Source organism: Bos grunniens, chromosome X (genome assembly GCF_055505025.1).
Source record: "Bos grunniens cultivar Pamir isolate PY7600 chromosome X, Bosgru_T2T1.0, whole genome shotgun sequence".
Classification (NCBI taxonomy): domain Eukaryota; kingdom Metazoa; phylum Chordata; class Mammalia; order Artiodactyla; family Bovidae; genus Bos; species Bos grunniens.
The window spans coordinates 120706129-120715933 of NC_141194.1; the positions used below are offsets into that span (position 1 = coordinate 120706129).

General features: G+C 39.8%; 1 long non-coding RNA gene across 1 annotated transcript; it reads left to right on the forward strand.

The window, feature by feature from the left end:
• Nucleotides 1–910: 910 nt before the first annotated feature.
• On the forward strand, nt 911–5120 carry LOC147341258 (uncharacterized). Its single transcript, XR_015159194.1, has 3 exons — nt 911–1188; nt 1327–1413; nt 4921–5120. It is a non-coding gene; the product is annotated as an uncharacterized LOC147341258 (long non-coding RNA).
• Nucleotides 5121–9805: the final 4685 nt, after the last annotated feature.

Consider the following 9805-nt stretch of genomic DNA (forward strand, 5'->3'; position numbering starts at 1 on the left):
ATATATATATATATATACACACAGATATAAGATACTTGTGTGTATATGATATATGTGCTATATATATCTCTTACTGGTTCTGCTTCTCTAGTAGAATCCTTACTTAAACAGTGATTAAAGCTTCAGTGCCATGGACAGATTGACTGTCCAGAACTAAAACAAAAGAGAGCAAACATCAGGGTCCAAAGACAAACCAGTATGGAGGGACTGAGTCAGAGATGAAATTCAGAGAACTCAGAAGAGAGACAGAGTGGGGCCAACGCCCCACAAGATCATTTGCAATCACAGAATGATGGGAGAAAGACAAGAATGGGGTCTTACAGGAATAAAGCAAAAACCTGCCATAATCAACTGCTTAGGGATATTAGGTAACTACTAGATGGGCTTTGCAATTATCCAATTTGTCTCCATAAAGGAAACTCTGGGAGGCAGCCACTTGGGTTTGGGTCTCTGAATAGTATCCCAAAGGTTAGAGGTATACTGAGCTGTTGATTTACTACGGATGTAAATCTGTGGTTTCAGACACTACCGTGAACTTTACACTGATGATTTTATTTAACCATCACAATAACTCTGTGAAAGAGGTGTTATTTTTACCCCCATTTTTCAGATAAGGAAACAGCTTCAGAGATCAAGTAGTTTGCTCTACATCAACAACTAGTAAAAGAACAGGACTGGGGTCCAGGCATTTTGATAACCAAATCCCTCCTGTTTATATTCTACTGTCTCCTCTATTTTATTTGTGTGATTAGTGTCATCCTGAATTGTCATAAATATCTTGTCTGCCTTTTGTTACTAAACTACAATCTCCCTAAGGGCAGAGATCTAGTCTGAATTCACCCCTATGCCTACACTCTCAGGACTACATTCCATTCTAAGCAGCCCTCTAGGCCCGCCCCTTCATTCTCTTAGTCACCCCATTGGCTGGCTTGATTCTGTGGAGTAATACCATTATGATGATTTGAGTGACTTCATATTACTGGCTTCTCTTCAGAGTTGTCAAGCCAGCAGAGGATCTTGGTTCAAAGGCCAGAGAAAAGACAGATAATTAGACTTAACTCTCCCTTTTCTTCATATAACGAGAGAGTTAAAATATTTAGATAATGAACAAAGTTGCAATGTTCTTTCTTCTTTTCATTTTTGTATTTTTAATGGAAAGTCCACTTCATTTGAACATGATTTATTCAGGTGAGTAAAAGTTAACTGAACAACTGGTAGGCTTAAAAAGTTACATTAGCCACAGGGGAAGTAAAATTGTATACAAGGGTAATTATTTTTCACTGTTAGAGGTTTTAAAGACAGTTAACCATCTCAAATATTTTGCAGCACCCATAAAATTGAATCAATCATCAGCCAAACCAAATGAAAACAATAGCGGTCATCAACAGAGCGGATTTCCATCAAAGTACTCAGGTAACTCAATACAATATTCACATTCGGTGAGATTATAGTTATTTCAAAAGAAAATGTGGACTAGGCTTCTTTCACATACTATATGATTCTGTCTTTGCCTGTGTATTGGCTATCAGCACCGTCTATAAAATACAATAAATTAGATAATCATTTGCTCATAAATTAAGTACTATAATCTTCTATGTCTTTAAGATGAATATTCTCTTTAAGGATTGTTGCTTTATTTTCTTTGACTATTTTTGCTTGGCACACACAAAATCCTCCTTCTTAAGCAGATCATATGAACATGGCTGTATGACTTTAATTGTAATTTGAGGCATTTGTTTTGGTGATAAAGGGTATTAGTCCAGACACATAATTTACAAGGATACAGCTTTCTTTAAAGCTAGTTTCTTTAAAGCAAGTTTCTTTAAAGTCCCTTGTTTTACTTTGGGTTTTATTGTTCAAATGCTAGTGGGAATTCTGTTTATCTCAAATGAGGAGCCAACACCTGAAAAGCTATAGTAAGAAAATGAATATTTGTTGGAGACATATGTTGCATATAATGCAACATGTATGCAAAAATGATTCAATTTCTTACAAAGTGACTAATAGCTATATAGCAGAATAATTTATAATATATTATATATAAATATATAATATCATTTATGTTAGTCTTAGTTCCTCCCTGGCACTGACTTTCTTGGCTTCCTAACCTGTACTACAGCAAGGCAGATGAGAAACCAAATGGAATCTTCTTTTTTTTTCTTTAAAGTATAGCTGATTTAAAATATTGTGTTAGTTTCAAGTATACAGTATAGTGATTCAGTTTTTTGCAGATTATATTCCATTATAGGCTATTATGAGATTAAAAATATGGAATACTTCACAACTTGCATATTATCCTTAGGCAGGATCCATGGTAATCTCTATATCAAAATGGAGTCTATTATTAGTGTTCTATGTTAATGACAGCACGCATTCAATGTGAATAGTTCCTCATAATTTTGTAAATACAGTAAATTATTCTGCTGGATATGGAGTACATTACATTAATTTTATTAACATTCAGCATTTTGGCTATGGAAAAAGCACATTTTCAGCTTCTTGTATAATTCCAAGTTATGTCCTTATCTCCCTAAACCTATCTCTACTCAGTCCCCTCCCTCTTAACTCCTTCCACAGCTGTGTAACTGCTAGTCCTGACTCCAGTCTTTTCACACAATTCTTGGAACTTGAGGGCCTGGGAAGGTGTGTGAGGGCCCACAGCCATTGTCAGGGACCTTTTGCTGCACAGCCTTTTTATTCAAATTAGAGAAAGGCACCCCCTCAGGACAGACGGATGTGGAAATGAAGTCTCTCTGGGGTAACAAATTGGTAAAGCTCCCTCTGGCTGGACATAGGAGAAATGCAAATCCTCTCTGGGTTTGCATAGCCTGTGGGCTCATGACACAGCAAATGGAATCCGAGGCTGATCTTCTGGCCTTCCTGCCGGCTCTCACCCACCAGGGTCCTCTGTGCAACACAGAGATTACATAGTCAGACACTGCAGTCCTGTGCACTTCTGCAAGTTTTTCCTTCAGTCTTGGCTTTCTCTCCTGGAACCTATTAGACCACTTGAGTTGACTCATTGGAAAAGACTCTGATGCTGGGAGGGATTGGGGGCAGGAGGAGAAGGGGACGACAGAGGATGAGATGGCTGGATGGCATCACTGACTCAATGGACGTGAGTCTGAGTGAGTTCCAGGAGTTGGTGATGGACAGGGAGGCCTGGCGTGCTGCGATTCATGGGGTCGCAAAGAGTCGGACACGACTGAGCGACTGAACTGAACTGACTGAATGAGCCAGAAGGCCACTGCTGTGTTCTGCAAAGCTCTCCCTTCTTTCCCTTCTGCATGTTTGCTAAATGCCAGCTATGAGCAGACCACTGCTCCTCAGCCATCCTCATCCATCACAAACACATGGACTGATTCATCCTCCAAAAGCTCATGTATGAATGTTTCATCACTTGTCTTCTCCAAGACCACAGAACTTGAGTCCTGGCCAGGACACTGGAAATCCTGGCTTATGGTCCTTCTTCTAACCCTCACTTGTTTCTTGTGAGCTTGGACAAAACTCCAGACCTCTTTTAAAATCTTTCGTGCCCCTAAGCTTCTGTGGTCTGGGGCTCTGGGGCTCAGTATAGGTTTAGTCATAGAGATGAAAGAGAATTGTTTACCTCTTAAGATTGAGAGGTAGTTTCCTGGAAAAATCCTCTCACCTTTTAATCATATGAAAAGATGCTTACTTCAGGCATAAGAAGAGATATATAAATAAAAGTACACTAAAATATCGGTTTTCAACTATCAACCAAAATGTTTGATAACATACTGTGTTGCCAAAGAAACAGGTGAACAGATAAGCTCACATATCAGTTGTAGGTGTACAAATGGGTTTAACTTTTATAGTAGTACGTTGTCAATATCTATCAAGAGAAAAGAATGCGCATGTAATTTTTGACCCAGAAACTCAATTTCCAGGACTTGTTTCCTAAAACATACACTATTCCATTTCCCTAGTCCATTTACTCTCCCATTCTCCTAGAATACAGTCTAATATATTTTCCTGCCCCCTCAAATCCCTAACATTTTCCACAGCCTCACACCCAGGTGATGATCTCGTTTCTTCTTTCACTAAGAAAATACCAAAGGTCAAAAGAGAAATTCCACCAGCTCCCAGCGCTACTTCCCCCTTCTACCTGCATCTGTAGTCATCTCTGCACTCCTGCCCGTTGCTACCACGTTAAGGCCAACCCCTCCACCTGTGCACAAGATTCTACCCATCACCAACTCAAGGACACCCTCCTGTCCTTGAGGAGGACATTCCCATTTGCATACAAGCACATGTCATTTCTCTCATCATCTCCTTCCCTCAGTCCCCTCCCGCTGCTACTCTATTTACAGTGAATTTGCTGTCCCTTTACAGTAAAGCTCCTCAAAAGAGTGGCTCAAACTCACTGTCTCTAGTTCTTTTTCTCCTCTGTCTCTCAAATCCATGCCAACCAGGTTTGCATCCTCACCACTCCACCAAAAACTTCTCTTGCTGACGTCTCTGATTACCTCCACATTATCATTTTGTGGTCAATTCTCAGGCCTAATCTTACCTAAGCCACTTTTCTTTTGTTACTAACATTTTATCATGAAAATTTTCACATGTACAGAAAAATTGGAAGAATCGCATATTGAACACACCCATCATCTAGGTATTAAAATTAAACATTTTACTATACTTGCTTTTCACAGTCTGTGCTATTTTTACCAGGCCACTTTCCCTTTCTATTGGTGACATGAACCTTGAGGCATTTTTCAGCTCTGGTTGGCTAAGCCACCCTATCCTGCACCAGTGAAGGGACAGATAGTGAGGAAGGATAAAGGGACAGTAAATTCAGGTTGTCAGATTTAAGAAATGAATGAGTAATATGGTGATATCACTTGTTGTTCTTTTATTCAGTTTATACCAACAATAATTTCTTTTTCTTTTTAATTCCAGCCATGATGAGAAATGAGACTGTTGTTCTACAGAGAAAAATCTGGAAAGATTCTGATGTAGCCTATGCTATACCTAAACGATACATCAAATGGGATATAAGGAATATGGCCTTATAAAATTCACAAATAGCCCTCTAATCAAATCCCTCTGAGATGGTACCACACAAATCAAAACAATAAATGCATCATTTAATTAGCAAAGTATGGCTACTCTTCTTTCAACCAAATAGATTGCAAGTGTCATACTGAGCCAGAAATTCAGATTCTTCACAATACAGGAGAGAGAGGGGAGAGGTTCTTTAACTAAGCACAGGAGGCAGGTGAAATAAGGGAGCCAGGTACTCAGTAGGTATTTAATTTGTACTTGTTCTCACAGACTGTGCAATCTATTCTCAGGGGTTTTTTTTATTTGCTTAAAATTACATTTCTGATTTCTTTAGACATATCTGATTTTCTTTTCTATTCCTCTATGGGAAAACAATATGATTGACAAATATGTCATTGATACATAAAGTTAAAACACAGTTATAACAATTTCTTTCTTTCCTTTTCATTTTAAGCAGTGATTCCACATGGATCAGCTCTTGCTAAAGTAATTTTAATTGTATATGTAGCCAGTCTCCTGCATTTCTCTGATACGTAGAATGACTATTTTTTTGTATAAATATTTGTATAAATATATGTTTATATGAAACAGCATGCACTACCATTAGAAAATCTATTGCATATTAAACTGAGGTGTTATAGAGTGCCAACTAATGATGATGGTGATCAGTTCAGTTCAGTCACTCAGTCGTGTCCGACTCTTTGTGACCCCATGAATCGCAGCACGCCAGGCCTCCCTGTCCATCACCAACTCCCGGAGTTCACTCAGACTCACGTCCATCAAGTCAGTGATGCCATCCAGCCATTTCATCCTCTGTCGTCTCCTTCTCCCCCTGCCCCCAGTCCCTCCCAGCATCAGAGTCTTTTCCAATGAGTCAACTCTTCTCATGAGGTGGCCAAAGTACTGGAGTTTCACCTTTAGCATCATTCCTTCCAAAGAAATCCCAGGGCTGATCTCCTTCAGAATGGACTGGTTGGATCTCCTTGCGGTCCAAGGGACTCCCAAGAGTCTTCTCCAACACCACAGTTCAAAAGCATCAATTCTTCAGCGCTCAGCCTTCTTCACAGTCCAACTCTCACATCCATACATGACCAGTGGAAAAACCGTAGCCTTGACTAGACAGACCATTGTTGGCAAAGTAATGTCTCTGCTTTTGAATATGCTATCTAGGTTGGTCATAACTTTCCTTCCAAGGAGTAAGCGTCTTTTAATTTCATGGCTGCAGTCACCATCTGCAGTGATTTTGGAGCCCCGAAAAATAAAGTCTGACACTGTTTCCACTGTTTTCCCATCTATTTGCCATGAAGTGATGGGACCGGATGCCATGATCTTCGTTTTCTGAATGTTGAGCTTTAAGCCAACTTTTTCACTCTCCTCTTTCACTTTCATCAAGAGGCTTTTTAGTTTCTCTTCACTTTCTGCCCTAAGGGTGGTGTCAGCATATCTGAGGTTATTGATATTTCTCCCGGCAATCTTGATTCCAGCTTGTGCTTCTTCCAGCCCAGCGTTTCTCATGATGTACTCTGCATAGAAGTTAAATAAGCATGGTGACAATATACAGCCTTGACATACTCCTTTTCCTATTTGGAACCAGTCTGTTGTTCCATGTCCAGTTTTAACTGTTGCTTCCTGACCTGCATACAGATTTCTCAAGAGGCAGGTCAGGTGGTCTGGTATTCCCATCTCTTGAAGAATTTTCTACAGTTTATTGTGATCCACACAGTCAAAGGCTTTGGCATAGTCAATAAAGCAGAAATAGATGTTTTTCTGGAACTCTCTTGCTTTTTCCTTGATCCAGCAGATGTTGGCAATTTGATCTCTGGTTCCTCTGCCTTTTCTAAAACCAGCTTGAACATCAGGAAGTTCATGGTTCACGTATTGCTGAAGCCTGGATTGGAGAATTTTGAGCATTACTTTACTAGCGTGTGAGATGAGTGCAATTGTGTGGTAGTTTGAGCATTCTTTGGCATTGCCTTTCTTTGGGATTGGAATGAAAACAGACCTTTTCCAGTCCTGTGGCCACTGCTGAGTTTTCCAAATTTGCTGGCATATTGAGTGCAGCACTTTCACAGCATCATCTTTCAGGATTTGAAATAGCTCAACTGGAATTCCATCACCTCCACTAGTTTTGTTCATAGTGATGCTTTCTAAGGCCCACTTGACTTCACATTCCAGGATGTCTGGCTCTAGATGAGTGATCACACCATCGTGATTATCTGGGTCGTGAAGATCTTTTTTGTACAGTTCTTCTGTGTATTCTTGCCACCTCTTCTTATGATGGCGGTGATAAAGACCATTAATCATTAAAATGAAATAAATGTTTCAGATCAGTGTTTTCCAAAATATGGGGACGTGCTCCTGAGTTGCTTCACTGTACCAATTATTTAAAAATGATTCAGAACATAATGCAACTTAGTAGAATAGAAATACCAGAGTGTGTCACATGTAATAAATGTTTTATGACACTTTTAAGCTACACAGACACACAGCACATAGACACACATAGTGGGTTGTCATGTAAAACATATTTCGTATCGTAAGTCGTCAAAAAAGTTTTGAAAGCCACTGTTCCAGATGCTGGTCACCTTCTCAATAACCTATCCAAAATGTGGTGCCATGAAATGAACATACTATTCCAGTTGAAGTCTTAACTGTGCAGATCAGAAAAGGATGACTACCCTCTTTTTTCTTCTAGATACTTAGTCTCATCAGCCTAGCCTGTGATAATATTAGAGGTTTTGTTTTTTTTAAATATAGATCACACTCTTTGCACATATCAAACTTATGGTCAGGCTTAAGCTCTTTCACGTGGTATTATCAAACTGAAATTGGTATTAGACAAACTGAGTTGTGATGCATCATATTACTGGCAAGAAGAGGTAGAACTCAGAACAGAACCTACATATTCTGATTCCTACTCCACTATTCAAATATATCACATCATAAAGAATTTGAAGAAGAACAAACTTATTTGTTCTACTAAAATTAAGTAGAAATAAAAGGACTATATTTCTATGTAAGTGTAGTTATTTTTTCATATAGCATTTTAGGAACAATTTGAAATAATCAAATATAGGCAAAATGAAGCAGAAAACAAATATTTTTAAATTTGCTATTGAGAATAAGTAACTGAAATGCTTCTTTCTAGGTAATCGAGTTCAGTCACTTAGACATCTGAGTTATCTCAATCTGAACTGATTCAATATAATCAAAAGTGTACACAAATAACAAAACAACTATAAGTTTTTTAAAAAGTAATTCTTTACAATCTAAATGGAAAGAACATCCCCTTGACCATTCAGAGAGCTGAAGTATTCTCCCACAGTTTCTATATGTGGTTTACCCAATTTCTTAAGGATCTTTAACAGTGTTTAATACTGCAGATGGTGACTGCAGCCATGAAATTAAAAGATGCTTACTCCTTGGAAGGAAAGTTATGACCAACCTAGATAGCATATTCAAAAGCAGAAACATTACTTTGCCAACAAAGGTCCGTCTAGTCAAGGCTATGGTTTTTTCCGCTGGTCATGTATGGATGTGAGAGTTGGACTGTGAAGAAGGCTGAGCACCGAAGAATTGATGCTTTTGAACTGTGGTGTTGGAGAAGACTCTTGAGAGTCCCTTGGACTGCAACCAGTCCATTCTGAAGATCAGCCCTGGGATTTCTTTGGAAGGAATGATGCTAAAGCTGAAACTCCAATACTTTCGCCACCTCATGCAAAGAGTTGACTCATTGGAAAAGACTCTGATGCTGGGAGTGATTGGGGGCAGGAGGAGAAGGGGACAACAGAGGATGAGATGGCTGGATGGCATCACTGACTCGATGGACGAGAGTCTGAGTGAACTCTGGGAGTTGGTGATGGACAGGGAGGCCTGGCGTGCTAGATTCATGGGGTCGCAAAGAGTCGGACACAACTGAGCGACTGAACTGAACTGAACTGAACTGAATACAGTCCAAATTCTTCCCATGAACCAGCATGGGCTCTCTCCTCCCTCTTCTGGCCCTTGGAACAAATAAAATAAGTCAAAAATCAGTTTTAGTACATGAACAGAACTAAGAAAGTCAATATGTAACATAGGACACGAGTCAAAAGACTGTTCTACACATCTATGTCTCTTTTGCTCTCTCGCATACAGGGTTATCGTTACCATCTTTCTAAATTCCATATATATGCGTTAGTATACTGTATTGGTGTTTTTCTTTCTGGCTTACTTCACTCTGTATAATAGACCCCAGTCAAAAGAAGCCAACTTCATAGAGTCCTGGGTTGGCTTTCTAAAGGCACAGCTGAAGCACTAGTTTGGGGACAACACTCTGAAAGGATGTGGTGCCATTCTGAGAGATGCAGTGTATGTATTAAAGGCCCCAATATGGTGCTGTGTCCCCACCAGGAAGAACACAGAGGTCTGAGAACCAAGGAGTGGAAGCAGTCGTGGTCCCACTTAACAGTACCCCTGTTGACCATTCAGGGATTTTATGCTTTCTGTTCCCTCATCTCTGAGGTCCACCGCATTGTAGGTCTTGTTCCCCAAAGGGGGCACAGTATTTCCAGGGATACAATAAGGGTCCCATTAAACTTTAAGTCAGAGCTGATGGAACTATAAGTCAGTACGCTGAAGTCCGTGTGCCAAAGGACTAGCAGGCAAGAAGACAAGTCACGATGATGGTAAGAATAATTGACTCTAATCAGCAGAAAGACGGGAGAAGGCAATGGCACCCCACTCCAGTACTCCTGTCTGGAAAATCCCATGGTCGGAGGAGCCTGGTAGGCTGCAGTCC